Source organism: Chiloscyllium plagiosum, unplaced genomic scaffold, assembly GCF_037043375.1.
Source record: "Chiloscyllium plagiosum isolate Xiang-an unplaced genomic scaffold, Cpla_swu_hap1 HiC_scaffold_8, whole genome shotgun sequence".
In the NCBI taxonomy this organism is placed as follows: Eukaryota; Metazoa; Chordata; class Chondrichthyes; order Orectolobiformes; family Hemiscylliidae; genus Chiloscyllium; species Chiloscyllium plagiosum.
In genome coordinates, this window is record NW_028270146.1 from 37,378,097 (window position 1) to 37,394,350 (window position 16,254).

Here is a 16,254-nt window from a genome sequence, read left to right on the forward strand (position 1 = left end):
ATTTCTCCCATCCTTATAAGCTTTTACTTTTACTTCTACCTTCCAATTATCTGCTAAATCTCTCAGTTTAGCTTTAGGCAAAGATTTTAAATAATTCACTGTTATATTTCCCACTTCTAGACAACTCATAGCAACATTCAAACCCATCTTCAAATTTCATGCAATAAATTTCACCACAACAAGCTTCGCTAGATGCCACGACCACTCAGTAGACATTACTTTAACATAAAAGACACAGATCCATCTTAATTGTTCTGATTCCAGCTGATATTAAAATTCAAAAAGCAAAACCCCAAGCTTACAATAAGCAACGTTAAAAATGTATATCAACTACGTTCTACATCAAGATGGAAAATGCTTCTGGTATATTTGGTAATCTAATTGGTATTAGTCATGCTACGAATGCAAAATGGGGAAGGATGTCCACATAAGGTTTTCAGCAGAAGTTTGACTTTCTCTTGATAATGGTTAAGGTTTATATCATGTTGATTAATAGCTAGTTTCATTACATCTGGTATCTTGTGAGACATCAGGCTCAGCTTCAGAGTAAGTACCAGCTATTAAGAGCTACATGGACTTAGCATGAGACCAACAACAACTAAAAAAACACACACACCCAAGCTCCTCCCAGGATTAGTCCTTTCTCAACTGATTGCTGTGCTGTCAGTTCACTATTTCCCCTACTACTAGCTTTATACAATTTATACTTTACCATATATAAAATGAGTTGGCAATAAACTAAAATTAGAAAATATATTAAAACAATCTCATTTTTGTTCAAATAAAATATAATAACTGTAGTGATTATAATGAGGTTGGCCAGGTGGACCTCACAGTATATGAGTTTCCTGTCTGGGGCTGTTAACTAGTCCAATCAGGGAGCCCTGACTGACAGAGAAAAACAGGAGTGTCAGAGATTATGTTGACTCTGACAGCTGGCTCTGATGAAGCTGGACCACTGTCAAGTATTGTGCACCTGTAAATAAAGGGTGACTTGAAAATGGGATAAAGGCTTCTGTGGAGTTATTTCAATAACTATGAATGCTAAAAAGAAATTTGAACTGAAACTTGTAAAATCATGAAAATAGCTAGCAATTTTACCTTAGTCATTGTCACATAGAATGTCATTTGTGATTTTCACAGGAGCTGTTTTGATCCTGGGACAGGGATGGAAACTGATTAAAGGAATTCAGACATTAAGTTCTGGAAAGAAGATATACAGATTTGGGAGGTGACAGCATTTTCAAAGATTTTGGAGTGGAAAATAAATTTTGAGATAGAGGGGTCAAGGACTGCTTTCTGTGGGGAAAGGTGTGGTGACTGCAGATTTGAAAGAGAGTGGGATACTACCTGAAAAGAGAGAAATTTTAACAATAGCAAGTCAATTGACCTTTGAAAATTACAAATCAGTTAACATGTAACTAAAATATAATGTGTAACTCTGCATCTGAAGAGTTTTGATGAAAGTTTACAAAACTGTTAACCCATTTCTTGTCTTTTAAGTGTAGATCTCTGCTTTACCAGCAGCTACTGTTTTCACATTCCTTTAAATATTTGCCTACACTGGCCAAAAAATGCGGTCAAACCACTCAGTCAACACTCAGCTATCCAGTTGCTTTCTGTTTGTGTCTACAGTAAATGTAAGAGGGCAAGATTAAATACTTTAAACATCTTAAATATTATAAATTTCTTAATAAATAATAGGGTATTTGCTTAGGGCCAACAACATTGGGGTCATGTCAGTGTTTTCAATTTACATTTTCGCAACTCTAACCTGATGAAATCAATCATTTTCAATGCAATTTATTCCTTAGAGGCTATTCTCATCTAAATGTTTGATCCTCTAAATGTTTTCTGTAACTTGCCAGCAGGACAGCAAACATCATCTCATCTGGTGAGATCTGTGAAATTGTGGCTTGAATATACAAAAGCGTTGTCAGGATACCATTTCTGTCCTGAAAATTATTAAACCCAGTCAGTAAAAACCTGGAATTGAACAACATCTCTTGAGCATTTTGATATGCACTTATGCTTTCTCATCTGCTGAGGCATTGTAAGTGTTATAGACTCACCTTGTCCCTTGATATACTGTTAAATCTAAGTTAAGAGATAACCAGACACTTCTTCTTTTGTTTCTTGTTTTCAAAAAGCTAAGTTTGTTCAGGAAAAGTAAAACATTTATTGAGGTTAGAGATCATACATACATTTACTAACCTAAATTCATTCTGTCAGTTGAAATGCTAGAATTCTGAGTCACATATTGTTCTCAAATCTTGCGTCCCTTTGTATAACGTGTTCTAGCTTTACACATTGAACAGGATTTTCCACTTTGGATGTAACAAATAGTGTTGAGCATCTTAAAGCTAGCCACTTGTGCCACAGCCAGGGTGAGGTGGATGTAAGCATCTTGCAGCATGGGTTAAATGATGAATCACATTGGTTGGCTGGAGCAGGGGTTCTCACGTCTGCCAGGAACTTGTTGGTCAAAGGTACTTGTCCAATAGTTAAAGGTCTTAAAGGTAGCCCTTCACTTCAGATCAGGACTACCGGGGGTCTTGATTAGTCACCCCCCAATACCATGGAATGACCACATACTAGGCAACAGCTTGGGCTCAGGATTTAACACTGATTTGCTACAGGTTATGCTGCATACCAATGGAGAAAAAGACAATGCTTTTCCTTGGAATGGTACCGGGGTCTCCTATTAGACCTGGTCTGTAAAACCTGAGGTTTCTGTGAAGGTCAGTGAATATGGTTAGCACAGAGGGGTGTTATAGAGGCTCAGTGGCTAGCACTGCTGCCTCACAGCACCAGGGACCCAGGTTCGATTCCACCTCAGGCAACTAGTGGGTGGCACGGTGGCACAGTGGTTAGCACTGCTGCCTCACAGCGCCAGAGACCCGGGTTCAATTCCCACCTCAGGCGACTGACTGTGTGGAGTTTGCACATTCTCCCTGTGTCTGCGTGGGTTTCCTCTGAGTGCTCCGGTTTCCTCCCACAGTCCAAAAATGTGCAGGTCAGGTGAATTGACCATGCTAAATTGCCCGTAGTGTTAGGTAAGGGGTAAATGTAGGGGTATGGGTAGGTTGCGCTTCGGCGGGGCGGTGTGGACATGTTGGGCCGAAGGGCCTGTTTCCACACTATAAAAAAAAAACTGTGCACAGTTTCCCCATATCTGCATGGGTTTCGTCTGGATGCTCCAGTTTCCTTTCACAGCCCAAAGATGTGCAGGTTAGGTGGATTGGCCATGCTAAACTGCCCAGGGATGTGCAGACTAGGTGGGATGTGCAGGCTAGGTGGATTAGCCATGGGAAATGCAGGATTATGGGACTGGGTGGGGGATGGTCACTAGACGGTCAGTGTGGACTCATTGGGCCAAATGGCTTGCTTCCATATTGGAGGGATTCTATGACTCTATGAAATGTAATGCAGGAAAAGGCTGAGTGCTCTTCTATACTCAGGAAGGGTGAGTGCCACCATCTTATCATTGCTAGTTAACATTACTGGGGGAAACCCTCAGTCTAACTGTGTCACGCCACCAGCATATCACATTAATCTATAAGCCTCAGGATCATATGCACAGAGTCACAGAGATGTACAGCATGGAAACAGATCCTTCGGTCCATGCCGTCCAGATATCCCAACCCAATCTAGTCCCACCTGCCAGCACCCAGCCCATATTCCTCAATCCCTTCCTATTCATATACCCATCCAAATGCCTCCACCATTTCCTCTGGCAACTCATTGCATACACAACTTTTTCTGTGTGAAAAAGTTGCCCTTTAGGTCTCTTTTATCTTTCCCCTCCCACTCTCTAGTTCTGGACTCCCCCACTCCAGGGAGAACACTTTGTCTATTTATCCTATCCATGCCCCTCATAATTTTGTAAACCTCTATAACATCACCCCTCAGCCTCTGATGCTCCAGGGAAAACAACCCCAGCCTGTTCAGCCTCTCCCTATAGCTCAAATCCTCTAACCCTGACAACGTCCTTGTAAATCTTTTCTGAACTCTTTCAAGTTTCACAACATCTTTCCGATAGGAAGGAGACCAGAATTGCACGCAATATTCCAACAGTGGCCTAACCAATGTCCTGTACAGCCGCAACATGACCTCCCAACTCCTGTACTCAATACTCTGACCAATAAAAGAAAGCATACCAAATGTCTTCTTCACTACCCTATCTACCTGTGACTCCACTTTCAAGGAGCTATGAACCTGCACTCCAAGGTCTCTTTGTTCAGCAACACTCCCTAGGACCTTACCATTAAGTGTATAAGTGGCAAAAAGTAGTGGACCCAGCACCGATCCTTGCAGTACTCCACTGGTCTCAGGCCTCCAGTCTGAAAAATAACCCTCCACCACCACCCTCTGTCTTCTATCTTTGAGCCAGTTCTGTATCCAAATGGCCAGTTCTCCCAGTCAGTGTGATACTATTAGGCAGGAACTGGGGCATCTAATTGGATTAGGTGCTTGACAATGAACCAGGTCAGATGTCAGATCTCTCAGTGTGAGAGCATTTTGGTGATAGTGATCAAACTCCCTGACCTTAGCTATAATCATAGAGAGGGACAGGAACAGACAGAATGGGCAAGTATTTAATCGGGGGAGGAGGAATTACAATGCTATTTGGCAAGAACTGGGCCACCTAAATTGGGAATAGATGTTCTCAGGGAAAGGCATGACAAAAATGTGGAGATTGTTTAGGGAGCACTTGCTGATATGCTGGATAGGTTTGTCCCATTGAGGCAAGGAAGGGATGGTAGGGTGAAAGAACCTTGGGTGACAAGAGATGTGGAACATCTAGTCAAGAGGAAGAAGGAAGCTTACTTAAAGTTGGGGAGGCAAGGATCAGACAGGGCTGTAGAGGGTTACAAGGTAGCCAGGAAGGAACTGAAGAATGGATTTAGGACAACTAGAAGGGGGCATGGAAAAACTTTAGCGGTAGGATTAAGGAAAACTCTAAGGCATTCTACACTAATGTGAGGAATAAGAGGGTGGGCAGAGTGAGGGTAGGGCCAATCAGAAATAGTGGAGGGAACTTGAGCCTACAGTCAGAAGAGGTAGGGGAGGTCCTTAACGAATACGTTGCTTCAGTATTCAGTCATGAAAGGGACCATGTCGTTTGTGAGGACAGTTCAAAACAGGCTGATATGCTAGAACAGGTTTAATGGGAGTGAAGCTCTTGGAGCTCATGGCTGTCACTCTTCTTCACTGTGGGAGCCTGCTGGTACCACTCTGTTTCCTTGAGAAACTAGGACACCTGGAGTGAGGCTGAGGCATCTTGTTCACTTTCATTTTATCATAGATGCTGTGCACCCTTGACTAGAGTGATGGAGTGTAGGCTTGAGAACAAATATGTAGCCACTAAGGATTCTGATCAATCTGACTCTCCTACACAGCCACCATCCTTTCCATGAAGGCAGCCAAGTGCTCACATCCTGGAGCCATGATAGTGATTGAATGGACTCAGCCATCTTCTGCACCAGACCAGCGCGGTAGATGTGATCTATGTGGACTTCAGTAAGGCGTTCGACAAGGTTCCCCATGGGAGACTGGTTAGCAAGGTTAGATCTCACGGAATACAGGAAGAACTAGCCATTTGGATACAGAACTGGCTCGAAGGTAGAAGACAGAGGGTGGTGGTGGAAGGTTGTTTTTCAGACTAGAGGCCTGTAACCAGTGGAGTGCCACAAGGATCGGTGCTGGGTCCTCTACTTTTTGTCATATACATAAATGATTTGGATGAGAACATAAGAGGTACAGCTAGTAAGTTTGTAAATGTCACCAAAATTGGAGGTGTAGTGAACAGTGAAGAAAGTTATCTCAGATTACAACAGGGTCTTGATCAGATGGGCCAATGGGCCTCAAACAAATGTGAGGTGCTGCATTTTGGGAAAGCAAATCTTAGCAGGACTTATACACTTAATGGTAAGGTCGTGCAATTCTGCTCTCCTTCCTATTGGAAAGATGTTGTGAAATTTGAAAGGGTTCAGAAAATATTTACAAGGATGTTGCCAGGGTTGGAGGATTTGAGCTATAGGGAGAGGCTGAACAGGCTGGGGCTGTTTTCCCTGGAGCGTCAGAAGCTGATGGGTGACCTTATAGAGGTTTACAAAATTATGAGGGGCATGGATAGGGTAAGTAGACAAAGTCTTTTCCCTGGCGTGGGGGAGTCCAGAACTAGAGGACATAGGTTTAGGGTGAGAGGGGAAAGATATAAAAGACACCTAAGGGGCATTTTTTCGCACAGAGGATGGTATGTGTATGGAGTGAGCTGCCAGAGGAAATGGTGGAGGCTGGTACAATTGCAACATTTAAGAGGCATTTGGATGGGTATATGAATAGGAAGGGTTTGGAAGGATGTGGGCTGGGTGTTGGCAGGTGAGACTAGATTGAGTTGGGATATCTGGTCGGTGTGGATGGGTTGCACTGAAGGGTCTGTTTCCGTGCTGTACATTTCTATGAATCTATGAGTGTATGTGCCTATCCCTTCTCACAGACTCTTTGCAAGCTGTTCACCACCTACTCATCCTCAGATCTGCAGGTCCAGTTCCCAACCCCCTGACAAATTAGTTTAAACCTCCCAAAGAGCTCTGGCAATCATCCCGCCCAGGATATTGGTGCCCCTCCAGTTCAGGTGCAACCAGTCCATTTTGTACAGGTCCCAGCTTCCCCAGAAGGTATCCCAATGATCCATTGGGGTGGCACGGTGGCTCAGTGGTTAGCACTGCTGCCTCACAGCACCAGGGACCCGGGTTTAATTCCCACCTTGGGCAACTGTCTGTGTGAGTTTGCACATTCTCCCCATCTCTGCGTGGGTTTCCTCTGGGTGTTGGTTTCCTCCCACAGTCCAGTGCAGGTTAGATGAATTGCCCATGCTAAATTGCCTGGAGTGTTAGGTGGATTAGTCAGGGGTAAATATAGGGGGTGGGTTTCTCTTCGGAGGGTCGGTGTGGACTTGTTGGGCCGAAGGGCCTGTTTTTACACTGTAGGTAATCTAATCTAACTCTGAAGCTCTCCCTCCAACACCAGCCCTGCAGCCACGTGTTCATCTGCACTAGCCCATGGTACCGGTAGCAAACCTGAGATTACTACTCTGCTTATCCTGCCTTTTGGCTTCCAACCTAACTCCCTATATTCACTTTTCAGGTCCTCATCCCTTTTCCTACCTATGTTATTGGTACTGATGTGTACCACGACTTCTGGCTGCTCTCCTTCCCACTTAAGAATCCTGTAGACCCCCTGACCCTGCCACCCAGGAGGCAACATACCATCCGGGGGTTTCATTCGCAACCACAGAATCTCCTATCTGTTCCTCTCACCATTGAAGCTCCTATCATTATCACTGTCCTGCTCCCCCCCTTCTCATTCTAAGCCACAGAGCCAGGCTCAGTGCCAGAGACCTGGCCGCTGTGTCTTTCCCCGGTAGATCATTATGACAATTGATTATAGTCTCATGGTCACCATTATTGAGATGAACTTTCAATTCCAAATGTAGAAATTGAATTTAAATTTCATCTGCTGCCTTGGTGAGATTTCAACCATGCTCCCTAGGTTTCTGGATTATTAATCCAGGAACATTACCAAGATGCCACCGTCACTCTTTGCATCCAGGACAACTGACTTTATCCGATGAGTTCAAACAAGGGTGTAAGGCCCAGGAATGTGATTGTCCTTGTCCTTGTAGACATAGATGCACATCCAACATCTGGTGGATATAGGGTGCAACTTCCCAGGTTATCCTGGAGCATCTTCAGCATTGCCTGTCTGTCAGCTACAATGGACTCTGTTTCAGTCCAACACTTACTGTCTATATTTGTCCTCTTGCACACGCTGCTGTGCCTCTACTGATGGCTTGCAACTACTGCGGGTTCATGCTCCTGCTGTCAGAAAAATCATTTTTGTTTCTTCTGAGAAGCCAGATGACGAGATGAATGGCAGTGTTGACAAATTGCTTCCTGCTGTATTCATGAAGGTAGTTGTTTAATGCTTGCAGTCACCTTTCTCTAAGATGCTTGCCCTGTCAGTCTGCCCCATCATGTCTCAGAAACTGTGCCACCTCACAATGTTTTCCACCCGGCCTCCTGTCCAATCACCATGCATTCCATGGAAAGCTGCATCCTCTGTAATTTCAAATTCAGTTCCTTGTGACCAATCATACAGATGCAAAGAGACAATTGCATTGTCTAGGTTTCTTAAAACATGCCAGTGCACATGCCCACTGAGAATAGACAGCCCCTTCCTTCAGGGAGGTTGCAGTAGAACACTTCTAATCTTGCCTTTGCTTGATTAAGATGCCAGCAATTGCCCCTCCCCCAGCTCCATATTTTCTGTCAGTTTTTCTGTTGTAGCAGAATATTCCTATCAGGCTGACAGAGTTCGTAGTCTTTGTGATGATTGGCCTGCAACAAAGGGAGCCGCTTAAGTATTTAATGGTCCTCCCTTGCTGCATTGCTTCCTGCATACCTGAGATTTTGTAAAATGGCAATCAGGTCACAATGGACTTTGGCTCCATGAATTCATGAGATCTCATTGGAATGTGTGCCATGAGTGCTGTGGATCTGCTGGTTATGTGGGAAATGAAAGCAGGTGATCATGATTCTCCATTCACTGGACTCATAATTAATAAAGTGCCTCTTCAGTCAGCCAGCAAATCTAAACTGCAACTCAGCATTCCCCAAAACCCTCCTTCACTTTGGGTGTAGCCGTTTGAATTCAAAAGAAAATTGTACAGTTCGTTTCAGAAGCAACGATAAGCTTCACTATGTCCAATGTTTTGAATTCAAGTCTCCCCCTGTCAGTCACCAAATCACCCCCATTCTGCTCCTTCCTCACTGGCTTCCTACCTCTGTTGCCCCACCATACTCCTCATGCTTCTGTTGAGCCGCTCAATGACATCATTGCTGCCCTCTTACTCACACCCCACTGTAAGCCCTTCACCATTTCCTGCTGACTGTCATACTTCCCTCATCAAGGACACATGCACAGTGACTTTCCTTGACCCACTTCTATGACACCTGGTTCTCCTCTTTTTCACATTAAACTGACCACTGTTAATGTGACCATTCTTTCCACTGCACAGTACCAATGTATAAATCCTCAGTTGTCAACCATCTGCATTGGGATGCTGCCCTGGTCAAGTGGAGGTCAAACTGAGACTGACTGAAGTCCAAGCCTCAACCTCAGTGCTGCCCAAGCCCCAGACTGACTGTGACCCAAACCCCCAAACCAGACTAACTGTGACCCAAACCCCTGCCCCCCCCCAAGACTGACAAGTGACCCAAACCCCCAAACCGCCAGACTGACTGTGACCCAAACCCCTGACCCCCAGACTGACAGTGACCCAAACCTCAGAATCCCCAGACTGACTATGACCCAAACCCCTGACCCCCAGACTGACTACAATCCAAGCCCAGACTGACTGTGACCCAAAACCCTGACACTCAACTGACTGCAATCCAGCCCCTGGACTGATGGTGGCCCAAACCTCAGACCGACAGCGGCTAAGCCTCAACTGACTGTGGCCCAAACTACAAACTAACTGTAAACCACCCTGGAACTTCTATAACCCAAGTCCCGGGTCACTGTCACTGCACTGGACCGACTAGAGATTACCCTATTCCATTAATTCTTCCTTACCTTAACCATTAATTTGGTTCAATGCTCTTCAACCACACTGACTCCTTGTTTGCCACTTATGCGAGTCCAAGCCCTTTAGCCACATGCTGGCTCCTTTTGCACAATACCCTGCCCTTCTGCCAGAAGCTTTGTTTGGTCTTTGCCAGTTGGAATTTACGATGGTTCAGGGACATAATCTTTACTTTGACATGATGACTGTACTTGGAAAGCTCAAAGCACATGTGACTGTAAGCATCTTTTAAAGCTGTATTGGTGTAAGGTCAAAGCAGCAAATACTTATCCCGGAGTCCAGGAAGAAGCACCAGTTGCCAGGTGCATGCCTGCGATATGCAGTGCAATAACTGTTTTGCAAAAGGTAGAGGTTAATTGGGATGACCAACTTCATTACAGTGAGCTATGGTCTTGATGAGATTTTAATATATGCAGATAAACATCTCAATTCCTCCTGCCTTTTAAGGGAGTGAATTTAATCTCTAAACTTTATCTTGACAGCAAGAATCTGATTTTTTGCCTTACACCTCATAAAGTTCACCCATTTTTCTTGTCATTTCTGGGACTGGAAAATCCCACTCATATTCTTTGTTTTTCATACACCAGGATCTTTAATGGTTTTAATTAAAATAGAAGAAAAGGTTGATAATTTCTGTTATATTGTCTATAAGGGAGGAAGGTTAATTACATTTTGTTTTGATTTTGACACTGAAATACTGCTTTAGGACTTAACAAGATTGATGTGAATGTGTTGTAAAAATTAGACAACAGATAAAAAAAACCCACCAGTCTCTCTATTCCTTAGCTGTGAACTAAAAGGGAGTAGAGACTGATTGTTTTTATCCTGTTGACAGAGTGGGGAAAGGAACAAGTGGAAGAGGTTATGAGGGTACCCAAAGCAAAAGACATAAGGATTGCTAATGTGGTAAAGGAGAGATAGAAATGTAAAATGGGTATAAATGAAAAAGAGAACCTGGGTATGATCTGCTGAGAGCAAACTAAACGTGCCGCATACAAGACACAGTCCAGAGTGGAGTTGATGTAAGAGAATTGCGGGTCATACTCTGAAGTTGTAGAATTCAATATTGGGTCATTGAGGGTGTAAAGTGCCTGAATGGAAAATGAGGTGCTGCTTCTCCAGCTTGTTTTGAGCTTTGTTGGAACACTGTAGCAGGCCCAAGGTGGAAATTTTAGCACAGAAGCAAGAGGATTTATTGAAATAGCAAGCAGCTGGAAGATTGGGTAATTTTTGCAGACAGGGTAGAGATATTTCATAAAGCCATCAGCCAGTCTGAGTTTGGTCTCACCAATTTTCAAGAGGCCATATTGTGACCAACAAATAAAGTAGGCGAGATTGAAAGAAGTAAACTACAATCCCACAGGACCATAGGACTACAAATAAAAGAATAAACCAAGATGTCCCTGCAGAATGTCAGGGAGGGGAAGATGTTCTTGCTGGTGATATCCTGCTGGAGGTGTCAAAAATGGCAAAGGCTGGTCTTTTGAACGCAGATACTGTTGGAGAGTGAAGACAAAGGAATCCGATCGCTCTTCTGAAAGGAATGTTGAGGGCAGATATGCAAGAGATGGTTCAGGCATAATTGAGGACCCTGTCAACCATGGTGAGAGAGAATCCTCTTTGAGCAAGAGAAAGCCATGTCAGAGGCACCAAGGTGGAAAGTGATATCATCAGAATAGATGTGTTGGAAACAGAGAAACTGGGAGAATAGAATAGAATCCTTGCAGGAAGCAGGGTAAAAGGACATGTAATAAGATAACTGTGGGAGTTCATGGGTTTGTAGTGGTTAAAAGTGAACAGTCTATTCCCACACTTGCCCATTCTTCATCATACAAGGCCTGAAATACTAATCTGCTTTAAAATTACTGAGCAAAAATGATATTCTGTTTGGAGAGAGAACCTTCCATGTTTTCTACCAAATTATCAGTGTGTTCTGAACAGCAAAGAGAACCTCTGGCTGACCCAATCCCCTTGCAATTAACTTTCTATTTACCTTTTGCTCCTTCGTCTTCATCCCCTTATCAGCTTCAGGTTACATGGTATTTCTTGGAACTTACTGATGTCATAAACATGAAACTAATTAACCTGTTTCAGATCATTCCTCAGACCACTTTGGCTTTAAATAATACCACACAAAATATAATACAGACTGTTTCCAACTCATGTGTCCTCACATAAGAAAGAAAACTGGCAAAGGGCAGAGGAAATCTATACAGAAAAACAAATGGAAATAAACATCATACCTGGGCATTACACGTTAAAGAAATGTATATCCCCTAAAATAAATATGGGGAGCTAGTTAATTTCTTCTCATCCAGTTTCTTAACAATTTGGGATATTCCAACGATAACCATGCTAACTCGTGGAACCTCAACTGGGATCTGCTCATAACACCGGGCACTGGAAGAACTCTCCTGCTCTGCTTCAAATAATGCCACAAATATTTTAGGTCCTCTTAAATAGTCAGATAGGATGTTTTTCTAAGATCTCATCTGGGAATGCAGCATTTCCTCAATAGTATACATGTCAGTCCAGACTAAGTATGTGATCAAGACTCTGAACTCTGGTTGTTTGGAGTGCTATCATTGAGCCATGCTAACACTTAGTATGATAATGGACACCACAATTGATGCATAGATCAATAGGTTAACCAAAAGATATGAAGTGATTTTGCCAATTTTTAAATTAACATTGGTACCTGAGAAGATCTGATTAATGCCTGCATTAACTGAAGTACACATCTTCAGGTCAGTGTTCAGAAGAAGCAAGTGTCTTTTTTCTAGTCTCTTTGTCAATGACTGCAAAGACCTGATGGTGGTTACATTTATGTCATTAAAAATAGTCCAGTTAGTTCAGAACTTTTGAGGCATAAAGCAAAGAGATTTCTCTGAATGAGGTATGAAATACGCACAACGCAGTGACAACACGTATAAAAGTCTTAAAGGCAGGGCAGTCTTTGGGTTGCATGGGGCTGTAACTGAATGCCCTAAAGGAAGACACAGCTTCTAAACAAGCACAACATTTTGTTAAAACCCACAAATGCGCTTTGTTGACTGATAACTTACAATCATCCTCTTTGGAAAGGAGGGAAGTAGATTCTCTTTGGAATAATTGTTGACTCAAGATAACACGTGATGAAGCCTCAGAAGAAGGTCAATCAATTTTGGATGAAGGCCTGCAATTGAATATGAATTACATCCAGATACCTGCTAGGCAATCTGTCCTCATAGGTCCTTCTGCCACATTAGAATGGCTGTGCGTCTTACAGCTGGAAAGAAAATTTAGAACCTTGAAACATTAGCTCTTTGAAAGTTTTATTTGGATGCCAGTAGTGAGAAAGTGTAGTCTACAAATGAATGCATGTTATAGTTGAATTAAAAAAATACAAACACTGATGAAACACCAGACTTCAGACTGATTATGTCACTATTAAATTAATTAAGATAGTTGCATACATTGTAATCAGGAAGTTGGTGGTAATGCACTCAAAGTTAATAGTATATTCATCATGCCACTGGGAGAATTTATTGATGGCAAATGTGTGAGTTATCTGACAGTTTTTGAAGAAAAGATAAGCAGACTCCTGTTGGAAACAATGTGAAAGTGCAAATTTAGAACTGGGCCATTTGTGTGAGCCAGATTTGGCATTTGATATTTGAGCCCTGCGAGCCCACAATATGTCTAAGGTGCTGTAAGGTTTGGTCCAATTGGGAGCAAAGATCAATCACTGCAACAGGACTCTTCCAATCCACCTCCAAATAATCTTGTCAGACAATGTCTGAATGGATATAATGCTCTGGGCTGACCAAATAGAGTGAGGTTTTCATGTTCTCCACATGGATGAACATTTTGATGTGTTAAACTCAAGAAAGTACCACTACTCATACTGAGGGGGGAATCACTTTATCAGTTTGACTTATTTAACAGTATTTTCCAATTCAGCAAGTTGGTATTGAGTACATGATATAGTATAATACCAGTGAACTAGTACAGTACTAGAGTGCTGTGTAGCTTGGGGTCTGCCATTCAGATGAAATATTAAATGCAAAATGACACTTAAATGCACAGAGTAATATAAAAGATCCAAGATTATTCAAGTGAAAGCAGGCAGCTCTCCTCATTTTCCAGTCAAAATTAAACTCTGAGTTATTACTGCCGAAATTAAATGCAGGTGCAATGGAACATCAACTCCTCATTTCTCTCTAGGTTGTACTTATAATGTAATTCCTTCATTGTTGCTAAGTCAAATTCCTGAAGCTCCTTACTGAACAGCATTGTGATGTTCCCTCACATTATGGACCAGCAGCTTAAACAGGTACCATTATGTTCTGGTCCCACCCACAAATGGATGTTCATCAGTGTAGTTCATAATTTCTAATCTGTTATTCTCCATTGTAATTTTAAAGATGTCTAATTTATTTTTTCTCAATTTTACCTTTGGAAAGAAGAGTCCTACACATTCAATTTTTCCTGATAGGTGCACATCCTTAATTCTGGTAAATATTTTGTTATGCTTTTCTGCATTACTTTGGTAGACATTTTATAGTATGGAAATCAGAAATTCAGTTTTCAAAGAGGATCTAGCCAAGACTGACAGAAATTTAGCATTACTACATTGCTTTTGTGTGGTCCACTGGAAGGTAACTTCAGTCTGTTGTCTTTTCTTTCCAGTCTTATCAATTTCTGTTACCTTTTGTAATTTATGTATATGTAGTCATAGATTTATTTTATTATTTTCCAATTTAGGTTATTACTTCCAAGGAACAAGAAGCCTCTTTATTCTTTCTCCCAGAGTAACCACTTCCTCACTAATGGTATTGAATTTCATATGTCATTGTTCTGCCTAATATATAAGCTTGTATTTTGGTGCATGCCTTTATATTTTTAACTATATCAAATTTGGTAACGTTTGCAATGTTTTACAACATATATTCAGAGTCAAAATGATGTATTTATATGGTGAATAATAGAGGTCCTAGCAATGTTCTCTGCAAGACTTCTCATTTTCTGCCAGTCTGAGAAATTTCTAACTCCTATACCCAATTAATTGTGTCAGCCATGGCTCAGTTGGGAACACTCACATCCTTTGAGCCTTTAGGTTCAGGGCCTGGATTTAAGCATAAAATTTAAGGCTGGCACTCCAATGTTGTATTCAGGGAGTTCTGCACTGTTGGAGGTGCCATCTTACAGATTAGACAATAAATCATAATTCACCAAAAAATTAGATCAGTGAATGTGGAACTGAGGAAAAGTTGTTAGCTTTCTTTTAAGACAGAAAGCAGAGAGTAGGAATAGAGGACAGTTATTCAGAGTGGCAGTAGTTGGGAAGTAGTGTTCTACAAGGATCAGACCTGAGATCATTGCAGTTTACATTTACATAAAAAATTTGGACAGTGGAATCAACAGCAAAATTTCTAAATTTCTGGCTGATAACACACTCTTGTGATAAATGTACTCCTTTATCCTGTTGCAGTCTTTAAGTTTTGTAATTTGTTGCAGTCCATAATATGAAGGAAGTCATGATATTAAAATATTTTAGCATGAGCAAGTACTTGGCAAATTAAGTTCAACACATTTAAATGTGAGGTAGTACAACTTGATAGGGGGAATGGAGGGGGTTCACTTATTACTTCGAAAGTGCCAGTCTAAATGACGATAGAGGAACAAAATGATCTCAAAATACAAATATGTCAATCACAAAAGATATGCCACACATTGTAAGATCATTAAAAAAAACAAAACTCCAGACTTTATTTCTAGAGAGATCGAATTGAAAAACAGGAAAGTTATGCGACACTTGTGTCAATAAAACTGTGGTTAGATTGCAATTACATTACTGCATCCAGTTCTGTTCATCATATTATAAAAATGACAGAGAGGTGGTGGGGAGGGTGCAGGGAGATTTACAAAGTTGAAACCAGAAATGTTTGAGTACACATATCCAGAAGGGATTAACAGGCAGGGTCGCAGCTCATGTTAAAAATAAGAAAAAGATGACTGATAGGTGACAGAATGGATGAAGAACTAATGTTTCCTCTTGTGGCAAAGAGCATAACAAGAGGTCATCAATATAAGATAATCACCTAAGAATATGGAATTCAGAAGAAACTTCTTTACCGCAAAAGTTGTGAGAATGCAGAACTCTCTATGTCAGGAAGTGGTTGAAGTAAATAGTATAGTATTGCTGAAAATAAGAATATATTTTGTCAAAGAATATATCTAATCTTGAACTCACCAGGACAATTTGCAAGAATACAAAAGTAAATGGAAAACCGTCTTTATACAGTATGAGAAGAAAACGCTGACTGTTTGGCAAGTGGACTCTGATTGGTAGAGATGTTGCCACAGAGAATACATCAGTTAATAATGATTGGTAGTTAACTGCCAAGCTTTGTTTAAATCTTAAAACAGGAAGGTTGACTATGATTCGTCAAGAAACTGTCCTGAGAAATGATAATGGTTTTCAACTATTCTGCTCAATTAAAACAGGTGCAGTGTGAAACAGAACCCTGCAAAGAACAGGGTCTTTTGTATTAATATACATAGTTCTAGTATACAGAGGAACCTCAATTATCTGAATATTGATTATCCAAATATCAGAA